The following is a 13,192-nucleotide window of genomic DNA, read 5'->3' as shown; positions in this document are numbered from 1 at the left end:
CTTCCTCATTTTTTGTGCACAATTCCGGAAGAAGTACATAACATTTTGAGTCAGTGCTGTCTTTAAGGAAATACATCTTTGAGTGACAAGATTAAATTGTTCATTGAGTGTCGTATCTCTGATACATTTTGTCATAGCTGCCTCCTCACTATGCTGGTATTTGTATTTTTAAGTGAATTTGTTTCTCCTGATCCATGTGTTCCCCTCAGTCAGTCTTTTTATACTTTCAGTGTTTTGTTCACAGTAGAAAAGAAGCAGAAGCAGATATTACATTGTTTAAACATATTTATAGTTTTAGCTTCTAGGATATCATATGTTAATCCTTGAAAATGGAATACAAACAAAGGTTAATGTAAACAGAAATATTACTTCACTAGTTTTCACAGTAAAATGTGATTCAGAGCCAACATTTAGTGCCATGCACAGAGCACTGTGCTGTTTACAGAGTGTGTTGGAGGATATGTAGGCATCCCAGAAGACATCCGCATTTAACTATGACCAACCTCCTTCTCTGATTTAAGCTTTGAACCAGCACATAACTCTGTAGGTATTCTATTATGTTTTAACAGAAATAATCAGCTGAGAAATGTTGGAGGAAAACATAAACCTAACACAACAACTTTTCTCAAAAACATATATTGCTAAAGTGAAAAGCGATGTATATGATTGTATTTGTAATGTTTTGGGATGTTTATTGTACATTTATATATCCTTACTAATAAACATGGGCAAGTTTATGTGGCTTTTGATGTGTATATATTATTGAATTATTGAATATTAGTAAATTTGTCTTGTTCCTTGTCCTGAATGTCAGACTCATCACAGCAGCAGTTTGGCTCCGACCTAGCAGATGAGCCAAACAGGTGTGTTGTGGAATAAGATGCAATAATAATTGGTATGCCTCGCTCTGTCTCTCTATGGCAACGTGCCCCATCGGAGATTATGGGATACGACCGCACCATCCACACACACCATCCCACCCTAAATCCTTCGGGGGCCAATTACCCGCTGCTGGTGGCAGGCGGCAAGTCAGAGCACGGCTGTGGCTTCTGGACCGCTGGTGTGCACGCTGCTCCCCTGAGGATTCTCTGGCTTTTGTGAAACTAAATCAGACTTGAATCACCTCACATCACCAGCCAAAACTTGAATATAATACAATTTTAAATATTGCAATACAGGAAAAATCCAAACTCCTATAAAAGTGATGTAATTCATATATCTGCATTCTACTATACAGTAACGTGGTGTGGGGCTGTGCCGTCCCGGTAGTGAGGCAGACAGGGAGCTAATTGGCGAGAGACTTGGTAAAAATCAGTGGTTGAGTGCTGATCAGTGTAATGAGGGGCCTTTATACATCACACCTGGGCTAAGTCCTCCAATTTCCTCATAGACAAAGTAAATCTCTGTAATTATCCCACAGTCACCTGAGCAGAAGGGCAGTGTGGAGGAGACAGGTGGATAAAACAACAGAGAGGACTCAGCAGACAGATGCTGCATATTGAGAGATGAGGCCTCTAATTTGGGGAAAACCTATGAGAATATCATCTGTTGATGGCTTCTCACCACGTCTATGAGTTTTCACAGAGCATGGAAAGATTGTTATCCATTATTCATCACTGATGAATTTGTTATAACACACTGGGTAGTGTTCAGGATCAGTTTCATGAGCTGCCTGGTTTACAGTACGAGGTGTCTATTTACTTCAGGACATGCAAACACAGCCCCATCTGAGTGCTGTGACTCGTCCATTACATGCAACATTCACTGCTTTAATAATCAGAATCTGTGTAAATTGCATTCACAATGCTTTGTGTCTGTTCAGAGGACAGCGTCAGAATATGTGATAGGGTATATCTTAAGTGTTTATATAAAGAACAAAAATATTCCAGATACTACAGCATACATATAGATATATGTATATATATATATACAGTATATAGAATAATTTGGGTAAAACATGCCCAGCTGTCTTGAGACAGTTTTTCTCTCATATCTCTGATTTGTTTTGTCTCAGTCTGTTAATGAGATGTTGAGCAAGTGTATATTAAACACTAAAACTAATATGGTTTCTAAAGTACTACACTGACTTTAGCATTTATCTCAAAGCAACACCATGTCCCTGTGTACAGACTCATACAGGCTGTAAACCAGCGGCACACTGTTACATTAAGGTAGATTCACTCTTTCTATCAGGTTCGAAACTGTCCTAAATTCAAACACTGTGTGGGTGAGTGTAGAAAACAACAGTCAGACAACAGTTTTAAGTATTAAAAGCCCATTGTTGTTTATTTGTTGTTGTTGTTTTGGGCTTAGTTCTGCCATGATCTCAAAAGTGCTTGGACACGGATCTCTAGTTAAGGCTAGCAGGCTCTAAATTTACTTTATCCAGTTTTGTTCTGAACCAAATATGAAACATTACAATAGTTTAATATTCATGCACATAAACAGGTTTGTTATGTGAGAGTAGCTTAAGACAATTTAATATGGTATTGTAGCCATTTTAACACAAATTGTATATTTAGTGCTTTACACTATATCCTAAATGATGCCACATTTAAATTCTTTATTTCTTTCATTGAATACCTTGCTTTGCATGCTTCACCTGGTTTCTGTTCATGTCAGATGATCTGTATGAAACTACTTGCTGAGGCGTGTAACTCACTTCAGACAATCAATATAGCAAAGTCTTATTCACAGGTATAATGTCACACATTCATAAAATTAGCAAAGGAGATAGAGAGAGTGAAAAATGATATGTGGTATCGCTGGTTGCAGCTTCCTCTCCGAAACTGTGAAAGTGACCTGCAGTAATTTTGTGGCAGTAAGTAAAGACCGACTGCAGGACTCCGCAGAGCACTGAAGCTGCACCACCGCTGCTGCACGAAGAGCTGTTCACCTGTTTATTCAAAGTTAAGGTAAGCTCTACCCAGAACCCAGAACTGAAAAATCAGCTGTCATTGTTGTTAACGTGTTGCTGTTGAACATATCACGTGTCCAAATCACACCAAAGTTGACACTGCACTTCATTAGGCCTTTAACAATACACATACAAAGTGTGAAGCCAATAAGATGCACAGTTCTTGAGATATGCGAGCCACATTCAGACACACAGAGATTTCTGGAGTTATTAAAAGGAAAACTGTAACAAAACCAGGTGAAAATACCACCAGTGATTGAATAAAATAATGATTAAGTCATACTTTAACATACAGATGGACACATAAAGACACAGCATGCTGAGGGATTGACTGATACGTCCAAGTTAAATGATTTATTCCTTTATCTTTCACGTGTTTGATGATTAAAGAGGTTACACTCTCACTGTCTTCTGTTTGAAGTGAACCCTCCAAGGTCACCTCTTATAATGTCATTCTCAGCTTGCTAAGCACCATAAAAGCTGCATCATGACTTCCGTTAAAGGGCTGAGGGGAGATTCATGTCCAGCTTTACTAGTAACCTTGGATACTGAACGAAGATAAGTGGAGGTTTCTGCAACAGCGCACGGGGAAAGATCAAAAAAACATTCGTCACTGTCTTTCTTCTCGCCGTTGACGGAGCTGTGGCATGGATCCAGACCGTGATCCCCACGTTGGCTGTTACTGTACAAACGAGATACATACGAACCTGTCAAACTGTCCTGTTGTGTGTCCGTTAATGACGTTAACTGTTTTCTAGTGAGCAAGATTGTACATGTCACAGGTTTGTCCCCATAGTTCAAACCTCAGTTTCAAATTTCAAACTGAAAAGGTAAGAAAGTAAAAGTGTGACAACAACAAATCAGTTAAAATACAGTGAGGTTTATTGTATAGAGCAGGGAGATGTCATGGAGTTTTATTTTCCCAGTTTGTGTGAACAATTTAATCATTTTATGTTTTCAAATAAAAAATGTGTGCACCTGAATTACTCATGAACATCATATATTTCGTCCCTACCCCTCTTGTATAGGCAGCGGTGGAAAGTAAGTACATTAATACAAGTACACTTTGAAGTGTTTATATTTTAATTGTGTAATTTCTATTTTATCAATGTTACTTTTACTTAAGCAGGGATATATGTCTTCCACCACTGTGTGAAGGGCAGCATGTAGTCAGTCTTTTAGATGTGTTTATGGTCAAAACTATCCACATTTCTCAGTCCAATATCAAAATAAATCCAAGAGATGTATAGCGTGAGTCTAAAGGTTGCACGTGACAAGACTTGTGGCATTGGGTGATAATTCATGCTTCACTGAAAGCAAAGATTATTATTGTTAAGAAAGCCCAAACTATGAAATTGTTTAAACTTTTTTCCTACATTATTTCCTTTATGTTTCCTCATTAGGTTTTTTATATATATATATAAATCCTTGCATAAGAGTATTGTTAGGCAGAGCTTGAGCGTGTGTATGTGAGCATATGTGTTGGCTCCTGTGTGTTTGTAGTAGTAATGTATCCGTTGGGTCAGTGCTGCCGATGCATATATGCATATCCTGCCTTGCGTGACCTGCAGGCCAGATAGCCATCAGTACCCAAATAAGTTCAGGTCAGGCCCCTGTGCTTCACTCCACATCTCATTTGGTTTGCAAATGAAAAACCTAAACAAGGCAAAGCTTTCAGCACAGAGCCATTTACCAACCTGTCCCTTTGAAGAGACTGAGCTTCACTCAGGTTTGACGCAGTGACAGACAAAAAAACGAATAGGTTACCTTTAACGCTCACGCATATGATTTCTGTCACTACTTACTAAGTCTAAGTCTGGCGGTCTGGTTGAGTGTTAAATGAAGCAAAACTCTGTTTAATAAAAATACAAACTTCACTTGAATCTATTTTGTGGCCTCAAATATAACTCATATCTAGAAGATTGGTGGTTTTGACTGTTTCATTCTTTTATTTTGTTTTGTTCTGCAGTGTGGATAAGGTATATTCTGTTGAGGAACTAACCATTCACTGTGAATCAGCTCATTATCCACAGTGTCATTTGAACCAAAGCTTTATTGTAATGACTTTCCTAGAATTAAAGGTTGAACTATTTGATTGGTGGATAATGGGTGATTTATGGTTGTTTGGCCCAGTATTTTCCCGACTGCTGTTTGTTTTATGACTTACAAATTCAAACAATCGCTGTCCTCCATCTTTGCCAGGTAGCTCCGCAGCAACCCTTGCCACGCCCCTGCTGAAACAGGATACGGTTCTGGCATTGTGCTCATTGTGAGAGACTAATCCCGACAATTACACCTCAAGACCGAAAGTGGCTGCCTTGCCCAGCATCCAGCCAAGCCCTGGCCATGCAGGCTCTGGACTGGGCCCCTGTTTGCCCCGAGGGGGCCAAGAACCCCCCCCACCCCACCCCACTTGTTGCTGCTCCCCCACCTCAGACTGACATCACTGTGCTGGTGGATCTTTCTTAACTTTTATTCACCTGCACTTTGTTCACCTGCCGCTCTCGCTGTAACTCAGTCAGATTATTGTCAGGAAAAAAAAGGTGTGTGAACACAAAGAGAGGGAAGGCTTGAGAGCAAAGGGCAGGTATTTCAGGTTATGGCGGAGCTATACAGCTGAGAAGCAGGTGAAGGTTTGTGCATGTGAAAATACCTCACAGTTTTACAGACAGTATTTTTGAGTAGCTAGGCCCCCATGGTGCATGTCGGGCCTCATGATTTATTTTCTCGGCTTGGACAGGATGGGTGTGTTCTACAGTTAAGGATGATGGTGGTTTTGCTGTTGTCTGTGTAGTAATAGGAGCAGAGGAGGTTGTTCCCACAGAAGCCTGAGCTGACATCATAAAAAAACACACAACAAGGTACCTGGGGGCTGATCAGGAGGGTGGAGGTGAGCGAACCGGTGAGGTGGGAGTCGGGTGGGGGGGATTTGGGTTTGGTCTCAACCACCATTGGCTGAAGGCTGCATGGGGGACACACCTGTGAGCGCCAGAGGCTAAGGACATTGGCTGCGACCTGAAAATTACACCTGTGGGGGAACGCGGGAGGGGGGGGGTCAGGCTACATGTAAACCAAGCCCTTTACAAATTCAGTCTCTGTCTACTCGAGGAGCTTAACCGCCTAACACCGCTGACAAGAGCACCTGGAAAAAAAAGATAAGTTCCGCTCGGGCAGCAGGAAGATAGCTGACGCTCTTCAAACTGGTTGGTTTTGTTCCGGGTTTTGTCTACAACCGCATCGACCTGAGAGGGACGGCTTTTCTCCTCCTAACCACCACTCCAGAGGTCGACTGTCCTTCAGCGGGAGCAGGAAAGAGGAAGACCAGCCAACGGGGCGTCAAGAGCCCTCATACAATGCTTCCTCTTGTCTTGGGTTTATGGCTCGGCGACCACACCTGGGAAAAAAGACGGGGTAAATTCACAAACGTGATCCCTCCTTTGTCTTCGTTCTCCATCTTTGAGGCTCGAGCTGTCGTCATGACCTGTTGAATAGCGGTGGCATAGTTAAAAAAACTTTGAGGACATTTGTTCAGCGGCTAAGATCAGGAAATGTGCGACAGACAAATTAGATCATTGTACGAAGCCCTCGGCGATTGCGAGCGGGTCTAGCAGGGTATAGGTAGTTTCGATGGGAAGCGAAAATAATGTGTATCGAATTCCAGTTCCATTTAACCACAGAGAAAGAACAGGAAACAATAGAAGCCAACGCTCATTCCTAAACTGGATCGACCAGTTGGGGCAGGTACAGGCAAACTGCCAGACTTGTCAAAGGATATGAAGACAGCGGCTGACTCCTTCTTCTTTTAGAGCGCTCAAATACGCTTTACGAGGAGACATCCACCAAATTACGGTATGAAACAGTTTTACGAATTTATAATCTATCAACAGCAACACACTAGTTTAACAAACATTATTGTTATGTAATAATTAAATTAGTTCAGAACTAATTTTCTTCACAACCTGTTGAACTGTAAAGCCTTAGTTACCTGTTCAGAGTTTTTATTTCCACTGTCAACCTGTTTCTGCTTTTCTCTATTAGCATTTTAGGATAGATATTTGATAGAACAGGGACAGTTTTGTGCACTTTTAGAATGAAAAAAAGGAAGTGGATAATGAAGTGGATCTCTGTCGGACATAAAATGTCTGCTCGTCTGTTTTCCTCGCCTCAGAGGTTTTGCTGCGAGTCTAGACAGACGGCAGTGTTGGAATTATCAGAGCAGAGAGTTTCGACTGGATAGAGGCGGGTATATGGTACTGAGTTAGATATTTTTTAAGATGATGAACACGGGATGCAGTCTGGGAAGAAGGAGGGAAAATGGAGGGAAAATGTCGACCGCATACTGTACGGCGGCGGCCCCAGAGCGAGGTGGAGGATTGTGATTGGTGGAAAGAGAAACATTTGTTCGTTTCTTTCATAAACCTGAATAGCTGCGAGTCACATGAGCGCGAGTCACTCTGCCAGAGTGTGACGACGGGGGCGGGAAGTGCAGAGTAGAATTTCAGCAGAACCCGGGATTTGAGACCAGATGAAATGGTGGAGCGGTTTTAACGCTGTTTGTTCCTGTTTCCAGTTGCAGGGTTGAGAGGAAGGGGAACTGTTGCTCTTATCACCTCATAGGGTGAGAGGTGAAGTTAAAGCTGCAGTTTGATGCAGCTGATAGGAGGAATGACCCAGCATTATGGGCCGTTTAATGGTATGCTAATGTTTGAACAAAGCTGTTTGCTTTTTTCCTCAAAAAGCCACGATAATAAGGAAATATAATATATATTAAAAAAATTATTTCCTCTTTTTGGATTTATTCCACATTTAATCAACTTTGGTAAACGTAATGTAACATTTTGTGCCTCCAGGGACGCGACGACATGTTAATATATAATTATTCATAGTATTATGAATAATTCAACTTTTTTTAAACCACTGAAGCAACCAGTAAAAAGGAGGAGCCATGGATAGGCAGCTAAATTTAAGTCTAACTCTAATTTAAAAAAAAAAATTGGCACATGACAACAAAAGTTCAAACCCCTTTTGATAATCAAACCTGTTGAATATTTTAATCCTTATTTAAAATTTAACAAACCACAAAGGTTGAGTAACAGGAAAAGAGAGGGAGGAACTCCTAGCTTTAATGTGTAAATTATAACTACAGTATACATTCATGAAAAAGGTAGGTGCAGACGGATGTGGTGATTATCACTATCATAGCCTGAATATGGCCCTCAGTGGTCTGAGGGCCCAGTTAGGTGGCGCTGAGATAACGTCCGCAGTTAAATAAGGTTTTGGGTTTCCCCCCACCATTGTTTTCTCACAAAGAGAGCAACTATTGATTAAGGGCCAGGCCAGTTTGCCTATCGGGTTGTTCACTTCACAGTGGAGTCACATTCCAGCACAGAGGGCAGAGTTACCTGATCACGCCTCACTTCCAACAGGCAAAAAGCACGGGCAGCCGTCAGTGGCTGAAGCTCCCGCTGCATGTAAATGAACGAGGAAAGGTCTGAAGTGTATAACCTTGAGAGGGAGCAGAGGAAGAGATATTTGGACTAAAGGAAGGACAAAGTGAGAGGAAGTTTGTTGGACGCAGGGGTCAGACATTTCGAAAGGTAACACAGGACGTGCTCCACTTTGATCTTTCTCTTTAGAATTTTCTGGGCTAATCTTTTTTTCACTCTTTCTTTCTCTCTCTCTCCCTCTTTTCTTCCTCAGAGGGCCTGCAGATCTGGTTTATAATGCTGATGATTAACTAAATAGAGTCTGGGAGAGCAGGTCTGCTTGGCTTTCTCATTTCATGGGGCCTGACTGACCGGGAGGAAGACGGAGCATTCTCAGGCAGCGGGCTGGAAATTCAAGATCCTTTTTTTTCCTCTCTCTTTCTTTTTCCAGCCCCCTCCCTCCAAATATACTCACTTTACTTTGGTTTTGTTACATTCTTTCCTTGGGGTACCTTTCATGACGGTAAGGTTACAGGTGCATTCTCCATTTTCCTTCTCCACCTTCTTTCCCTGAACTTTTCCCTCCCTTATAATCTCTTTTCTTTCTCTCTCCTTCTCCCTCCCCCTCGTGCTTGTGCTCTACTTTTGCATTGCTTTCAGGATGACTGGAAACCTGTTCTTTCTTACCGAACACAATAAGATCTCACCTTATCATCAGGAGGCTTCTGTTCTGAAAGAATTTTGTCATGTGCTTTTAAGAAGAGAAGAATGTTCTTTTTAAACAAAATTTTACACTTAATCAAATCTTTGTTTGAAAGAAAAAGGGAACTCTCCACTAAAACCAATGGCTTATGTGATGAAATATACAGGATAATATACAGATTTTGGACGGATAAGTGGATAAAATATTTCTTTAATGTTTAAGTAATTGAATAATAATGTTAAAGCATCCGTTTGGGGTGTGGGTTTTCACGCAGTGTACCTGTGAATGATCCACGTTATTCAGTAAACGAGGGCTGTTTCAGTGACCTTCTGCATACATGGTGTAGCCTCAGGTCGAGCTGAGCAGCATTCCATCAGCCTTTCATCACTCAGCAAACAAAGCCAACGGCCTGAGAGGTCCACCAACGAAAAACTGAAAAAATATATATATATTTTAAAAAGAATTTGACGGTATAGCTTTATTAGAGCCAAGATGAGATGTTGCAGCAGAAAAACACAGTTTCCCATCCGCTGGGATACAGGAGCAGAAACAGCCTGAGGCATGCGTTTGACTTGGTGGCATTTTGGTTTGCACCTATGTGATGTGATGTGCTGTGTTTAAAATTAGTAACCGCCATGTATTGTGTGAAATGCAGCCCTCCCAGACTTGCCGTGCCGTAGATTTAGACTAGTTGGAACAGGTTTGGGCAATCATTAACAACTACTGTGGCCCAGTCTTCTGTGACAGCAAGTTTAAGCTAAAAACCTCAGCCACAACAAGGACTCAGTAATTATACTACAGAGAGGTGGTCTCCAAATATGGACTTCCACACTCTTATTTACAATCATATTCTGCTTTTCAAACCACATATTACTTAAGGCTGAGTTCCCTTTTTTCTTTCAGACAAAGATATGTAAGTTTGGTGTACTGCTCTCACCTCAGTCTGCCTCAGCAGATATCACATTGATTTATTCATTAACCTTTAATAATGGGCACTGATATCACATTATGTTCCAGAGGCAAAGGTATCTCAGCCTAGTATCAGTAAGTGCTGTTCACCTCAGTGGGTTTAGTTACAAGATGTTTTTGTGTTTGGGTGATTATCTCCATCTTACGAGGCAGCATTGGATATCATCACTTTCTCTAATACTGCCTGGTAATGATGATGATAGTCATCTGCGGCCTGCACAGGACAAACCACCGTTGCAATGTTAGAAGCGGCGTGCCCCTGGCGGGGGCCCTGGGACGGCTCAGGTGCTTGAGCGGCAGAAATGGCTCTCAGGATCCATCTTACCTTACAGTGCTGGATTGTACAACTGTTGTTCTAACACTGTCTGGTAACGATGTTTCCTGGGTGACTCCTTGGTCTCCGGCGTGACTCTTGGGTAGATGCCCATTGAAATGTATCTTTTAATCCCAAACTGTTCAAATCTGTAATTCTCTTTTTGATGTTGTCACTGGCAGTAATCACATGGTTAGCTCTGTTTTCTGAGGTTGAAAGCTTGGAAAATATTGTCAAGTTTGTCACTCGAACTTAAGTTTCCTCTCTGGAGTAAATTCTTTTGAAAGAGATGGATTTCTGTTACAAACCGATCTTTTACACAGTGATAGCCCTAAAGGCCAGCTTTCATGCTTTTTTTTTTACTTCTTTACTTACTTCCCTGTCTTTTTTTTTTACTTTTATGGCAACCCCACCGCACCCAAAGAGTAGCAGTCAGTTGATGGTTCCACCGGTCCTGCGAGGCCTTGTTTCCTTGTTCCCTCCCCTCAACACTGTTGGTCTTTGTGTTGTGTAGCATTGATTGGTCCAACTAGACTTACTTGCGTGGCACATCTTGAAACTGACACATGAGCTCACCTGAGAGCGCTTTACTGGTTAAAGAGGAAGAAGAAGAAAAACCGCTACAGCCGCTTTTGCCTCCTCTCTGGTTTCTGAGGCTTTTCTAAGACGGTTGACAGATACGTTAATGCTTCAGGCAGACACTAAACAGAGTTCTTACCTCAAAAAAGAACTTCAGCTTGTACAATTAAATATGTAGAAATGTAAAACTTGCACTGATTCCGTTGCACTGTTGATTTAAAACAATGGAGATTAAATATGATTTAACTGAGGACATTGAGAAGTCAGAAATGCAGAAATGCTAATTTAATGCGTTCAGCCTTTCAACAGACAAAAGAAACAAAGGCAAATAATAGACTTAGGCGAGCAGAAACCTAATATTTGTTTAAGGAGGGAGAATTACCCCGCAAACATGGAGCCGCACCTTTATTTGCCCACCCAGCTCCATTATCCAAGCCACAGAGACATTTGCGTTGGCGTCACATATTTGTGTTTTAATGCAATAATGTAGAAAGATTGGAACAGAGTTTACCAAGCTTACTCTGCTTCTCTCCTCGATCTGTGTACTCTCGCCTTTTATTCTCGCTGTGCATGAAGGGTTGTAATTTAAATGGATGAATGGATGAAAGTACAGCTTAGTACGTTACAGCATCTGTGATTGCAATAAAAAGAGGAACTGCTCATTTCACTCTGTCTCTGCTACACACTGCTCTGTTTCCTGCGGCACTTTGTTCTTCCTCCTTGCACAGGTGAAAGCTCAGAGGTCATCCTTCCAGCCTGTTGATAGGCGTCTTACCAGACATGGTTAGATGTAATAATTGGTGTCTAATACTGTCTGGTAATGCCGTCCATTAAATGGCATTACCTTCTGCTCTCTTACTTCCCCCTCTGTCGCTTTTCCTGCAACTGACGTGCAGCGTATTGACAAAGGGCAGTCCAGGGAAGCACATGAACATATTGACAGTAGTGGCAGATCGGGCCAAATGACGATGACTATGGAACTATGATCCTCGCACTGGAAGAGTGATTGATTATGGGGGTTTCTTCCATGTGACTTGAGTCAGAGTTTCTTCACTGAGCAGCAGTCCAGGTTACAACCGCTCTACTTACAATAGGCTTTATTGATGAAGTCTGCACCGTGGAGCAGCAGGAGTGTTAATGTGTTAATAAGTGTTAATAAAGCCATGTAAAAATAAATGTCTAATAGAAAATACCTTTATCTGTTAAAAGATCCCTATTCCTCTAACCACAATAAATAAATTCCTTCTAGGAGCTTTCAGGTAAAGTACAACAATGTGCACAAGTTTTGTGATATGATGTAATGTAAACAAAAAGATTAAATAAAGTTGGATAAAATTTGAAATGTCTGTCCGGTTCATTTTCTCTTCCCTAAGAAGTTTTTACAAACTTTCTTTTCCACATCTCCCGTGCTCTGGCCCTTTGTTGCAGCTTCTGATGATTGTGAACTCTTCCCTCCGACAGACCGGAATGTCGAGGCCCAGTCAGGTGTGGATCAGGTTACCACTGAACAGAGCTTCTTTTTAAATGCCTCAATTTACCCATGAGTTCCCCCCACCTGCTAAGCCCTCATTGTGTCCCAGTCTATAGCCGCACACAGTAGGCTAACTTGATAAACCGAGAAGCACAAGGCGTGTTTTCACTGCCAGGAACCAGGCGACTTACAGTGGGTACAGTGCAACTGAGATCCATGCACTCACTCTGTTTGGTCACTGGTTAAATTACATGGGATTTTTTTTTCAAAGCACTGCTCTTTCCCTCTCACAGTGACTCACACACAGAGCCAACGTGGTGTTTAAATAGACCTGTTAGTTCATGGGTTCAGTTGACTGGTTAAACGCACCTCTGATTTTATCAGTTGGAGCACAAACACAAAAACCATTTAGCCGTTTAACTTAATCAGCCCCAAGCCTCATTGATGCTGGGGAGGAAGACATCATTGTGTTTTCACATTCAGGCTCAAGAAATGACCAAAGTCCCAGAAACATCACATCCTTTACAGCAAAGTCCTAAATATTCAGAATGTTTGTGGTATTTTTTTATATGAAAGAAGAAATAAATACACTTAACTCTGGCAAATTATCCTTTAAGTTATTAATATAAACCTGTTTCACACCAGTGGGCCATTTGTCAGTTAACAAACAAGATTTTTCTCTGCCGGAAAAACTAATGACAGGGAGAAATATTTGTGTCCTGTTGCAGCTGCTGTTTTCCCCTTCCTACTTTAATATTGTTTTTAAGCATCAAACTCTGCAAAGAATAAAAAAAAGATAAATAAGTGTCCCTTC

Source organism: Hippoglossus stenolepis, chromosome 6 (genome assembly GCF_022539355.2).
Source record: "Hippoglossus stenolepis isolate QCI-W04-F060 chromosome 6, HSTE1.2, whole genome shotgun sequence".
Taxonomy (NCBI): domain Eukaryota; kingdom Metazoa; phylum Chordata; class Actinopteri; order Pleuronectiformes; family Pleuronectidae; genus Hippoglossus; species Hippoglossus stenolepis.
Note: the sequence above shows the minus strand (reverse complement) of the source record.